Source organism: Otolemur garnettii, unplaced genomic scaffold (genome assembly GCF_000181295.1).
Source record: "Otolemur garnettii isolate 467f Iridium unplaced genomic scaffold, OtoGar3 scaffold00037, whole genome shotgun sequence".
NCBI lineage: Eukaryota > Metazoa > Chordata > Mammalia > Primates > Galagidae > Otolemur > Otolemur garnettii.
In genome coordinates, this window is record NW_003852432.1 from 847,911 (window position 1) to 852,769 (window position 4,859).

Consider the following 4,859-nt stretch of genomic DNA (forward strand, 5'->3'; position numbering starts at 1 on the left):
TGCTACGGGCACTGAGCCAAGGCTACTTAGTTTATCTTAGAAATAGATAGCAGAAACTAGCTCTCCTCTTTACTTTTAAAAAATATTTACAATTCAAATAGCTCCCAAGAAGATGGCTCTTCTTGATTGTGGGCCTTTTGTTTGCTGAGCACCTCAGCCAGCTTGTGTATCTTGTTTAGATGTAGGAGTTGGGCGAGCTGCATTGCCCTGTGAGTTAGAGGAGGGTCTGGGAGGAAGGGATGGGGAGCCAGGTTCCTGGGGAGGGAGGGAAAGCACCTGTTAGGTGACTTCTTGATCTTCAGTAGCATCCCCTGACTCACAAAATGCTTCTTACAAATTTCTTTAGAACGAATGAAAGGACTGAGTCTGCACTCAGAGTAGCCAGGGGATAAAATAACAATGGCACACAATGGTGCTGGAGGCAGAAATTAGCAGAGAGGCTGAGAAATGTATATCTGCCTTTCTCAAGGACAAGAGAACTGGGCTACAAATGATTTTAAGAAACACACTCATCTGGTGTCTTGGCTCCCAGAGATTTTATTTGGCTGCGAGGAAGACTGTTAATCAGGTACACAGACAGCTGCTTTGAGAAGCTAGGGAGAGGCTTGGCACCCATAGCATTGTGGTTACGGTGCCACATACACTGAGGGTGGCAGGTTTGAACCCACCCGGGCCAATTAAATAACTGCAACAAAAAAATAGCCGGGCATTGTGGCAGGTGCCTGTAGTCCCAGCTACTTGGGAGACTGAGGCAAGAGAATCACTTAAGCCCAGGAGTTTGAGGTTGCTGTGAGCTGTGACGCCACAGCACTCTACCAAGGGCGACATAGTGAGACTCTGAGGAAGGAAATGTGGTATTCTAGAAAAGTTTTCTTTTAAAAAATGCTTAAAGCGATAAGATTTAGCTGTCTGCTGGAAACAAGAGAGAGAGGAGAGAGAGATAATATATTAAAAGAGAGAAGAGAGAGAAATTGGGGAAAATGTGAACACTGGATATTTGATGATATTATAATTTATGGGAAATAAGGCTCTGGAGACAGGCCAATGCCAAGGCTGGGGTCAGAGAAGGGCTCAAATCCCATAGACGCTGAGTTGATTTGGTGAGGAACAGGGAAGGTCAGGACTTCACATACCCATCACAGTAACATGGCTTATGCCAGACTGCACCTGCTGAAGGTTGAAGCCTGCAACCCAAGGTCTTAGTGATGACAACTGAGAGGAATGGGCACAGTGGGGCTGACCCTGTGAAGAGAGGCCCTGGGGCCATCACCCCACTGCCTGCTGCACTCTGAGAATCACTGCTACCCAGAGCTCACACCTGTGCTTGGTAATAATGATTTAATTGATTATAATATAATTATTATATAATAATATTATTAGCTTATGTTGTTAATAATAGCTTACACTGTTCTGGGCTTTACTTTTCTCATCTGTGAAGTATAGTTAATAATGACAGCTATTTTACACAATAATGAGAATCTCATTAGATTGTAGATGTGGAGACACTTTAAATAGGCCAAGCATTTACTAGTGAATGTTCTGATATGCGTGCGTGTGGCAATCCCCACCACATTCTTCTTGCATCCAGATATGGTCTTTGAATGACAGGGAAGGGAGGGGATGGATGAGACAGGCATCCCTTTCCTTCTTTGTCCAAGGCATTGTGTTTAATTAGAGGCTCAAGGCAGGTTATAAAACCAACCTAGAATAAACCATCTATGAATATTTCTTTGCATGTCATGGGTACATGGTGTGTTTTCAGTTTCTATTGCCATTATTAACATCCAAAAGCAGTGTTTTGTTTGGACATAATGAAAAAGTTGTAGTGACAGTTTACTAGACAGCATTATCCATATCCCCCCTGGAGAAATACACTGATTTATTCTAAGTCAGACAGAAATTAGAGACAGAGCAAAAGCCAGAATTGCCTTTTCTCAGAGTATCTTCAGATTATTAGTCTTCCATTCATTTCCATTCATATTATAGCTCCTGTAGGTGGCTTTAACCTTAGTAACTCTCATTTTAAATTGTCAAGTTTTACCTTTCTCCATGGTGGAAACCATTTTTAAAACCATGATCTGGTATTTCTTGAGATTGGCCTCTCAGTGTTCTGTTTTTTCTAAATCAGTGGCCTGTGGTTCTGAGAGTTCATTAGCGAACCCCCAAGAAGCCTGCGGGTACGGGTGTAGGCCTTCAGAGCACTGCAAGCTTCTGTTTCCCCTGAGGCTGGCTGCCTCATCAACACCAGTAGAGTCTTAATTAACCCGATGTTTATTCTTGTTCTCAAGACTTATAAGGGCATTTATAAAGCTTTAATCTCATTTCCATCACATTATTTTTAAGTGGGTCCATCTTGGTATTATGCCCTGAAGACATTTTCTCTTTCCTCTGAATTCCATCTCAGGAACTTTAATATACATTTTTACATTGTTCTGGGATTGTTTTTGCAAATGCCATGTCCTTGTGGATTTTAATTGACTCTGGATAACAATGTTTTGCTTCTTTTCTGTTTTAAATGGTAAAAGTTTATTGGTAATTAAAATCTTTATCAATCCCTTGTGTGGTGTTATTTTCATCTAAGAAATAGTCTCTGAGAAATCAATTTCAGGGATAAGCCCATTTAGCAAAGGTTGTAGTTTCTCCCTTTGTTTGGGGAGAGGAACCACGTGGCAGCCAGGGCTGTCCATGAGAGAAAAGGGTTTATTTTACAATAAACAGACACTGAAGGGCAACCGGGCCCCTGGAGGATACCACACATGAATAAGACACGTATTTGGCATGTTTGCCTACACAGCATTCACTTTTCTGGAACAGCACATGTCAATTAAACTGAAGCTTAAGGAACCAGGCATGGAGAATTGGCCAGAACCAAAAGCAAGGAGCTTCTGTCTCACAGCCAGAATGGCCTGATCAGGATGCTGTCCCCACTGCCACACCTTCATGGAGATGAGTGGCATCCCTGCGTATGACATGCAATTCAGGAAGCTGAGGATCTGAGGGTGAGAGGAGGGAGGGGTTACTGGAACTGGGAAAAAGAGACTCCACTATAGCTGTGTTAGGAACCAGGCCACACAGCAGGAGATGAATGGTGTGGGCTGAGGGAAAAGCTTCATCTGTGTTAATAGCCACTCCCCATTGCTAGTGTCACCACTGAACTCCACCTCCTGTCACATCATCAGCGGCATTAAATTCTCTAGGCATGACCCCTACTGTAAATTGCTCATGTGGGGGAATCTAGGTTGCAGCTCATGAGAATCTAATGCTTGATAATCTGAGGTGGAGCTGAGGCGGTGATGCTAGCTCTGGAGTGGCTACAAATACGGATCAGCAGCAGCAGAGAGGTTTGACTGCGCAGAGACCATAATTAATCAATTGATCAATTGCTTGCAGACTTACATCAAAACCTTATCATTGAGGCTGGGCCCAGCATCACAGCTTATAGCAACCTCCAACTCTTGGGCTTAAGCGATTCTCTTGCCTTGGCCTCTCAAGTAGCTGGGACTACAGGTGCCCACAACACCCAGCTAATTTTTTGGTTGTAGTTGTCGTCGTTGTTTGGCAGGCCCAGGCTGGATTTGAACCCGCCACCTCTGGTGTATGTGGCTGGTGCCTTAGCTGCTTGACCTACAGGCGCCAAGTCACCTGGCTACTTTTTGTTGCAGTTTGTCAGGGGCCAGGTTCGAACCTGCCACCCTCAGTATATGGGGCTGGAGCCGGCCATGAGGTAGGGTGCCAGCCATGAGACCCCATCTTTACTAAAAAATAGAAAAAGTAGCTGTGTGTTGTGGCAGGTGCCTGTAGTACCAGCTACTTGGGAGGATCACTTGAATCCAGGACTTTGAGGTTGCTGTGAGCTATGATGTCACAGCATTCTACCCAGGACTACTGAGTGAGACTCTGTCTCAAAAAACCAAAACATTGGCTTGGTACAGTGGTTACGGTGCTGGCCACACGCACCAAAGCTGGTAGGTTTGAACCCGCCCCAGGCCGGCTAAACAACAATGACAAGTGCAGTAATAACAACAACAACAAAAATAGACAGGTGTTGTGGCGGGCACCTGTAGTCCCAGCTACTTGGGAGGCTGAGGCAAGAGAAACACTTAAGCCCAAGAGTTTGAGGTTGCTGTGAGCTGTGATGCTACAGAACTCTACAGAGGGCAACATAGTGAGACTCTGTCTCAAAAACAAAAACAAAACAAAACAAAAACCCTATCAGTGAGTGGCAAGTGACAATTAAGCTGCATCTGGAGGCAGGCACACACTTCCGGTGTCACTGTCTCTCATTAGCCGCCAGTGGGACTGTCTAGTTGCAGGAAAGCAAACTCAGGCTTCCCACTGATTCTGCATTGTGGTGAGTTGTACAACTATTTCATTATGTATTACAACGTAATAATAATAAAGTGCACAATGAACATAATATGTTTGAATTATCCTGAAACTATACTCCATGCTCCTGTTCGTGGAAAAATTGTCTTCCATGAAATCAGTCTCTGCTGTCAAAAAGGTTGGGGATTGCTGCCCTAGAGGAAGCCACCACCAAAGGAACAATTTCTGTCCGTGAAGGAACACAGCCAGGGAGGGAACAGTTGTCCTGACCTCATTCTCCTCCTCCCCCTGACCTGCTGCCTGGGCTTCCCATTGGCCAAACCCACCTGGAAGCCAGATGCAGTGAGCCCTTAGAATAGTTTGTACAGATCAACTTGGAGAACAGACAGGAACCAAACCACCAAAGGAACCACAGGCAAAACCATTGAGGGTGCAGGTTTTTCAGAAGTGAAAATTGTGGTCTCCTTAATAGGGAAAGAACCCCAATCAGCTGCAGTGCTGGTCAAAATAAGAGGTGCATGGAGTGGGTTGTA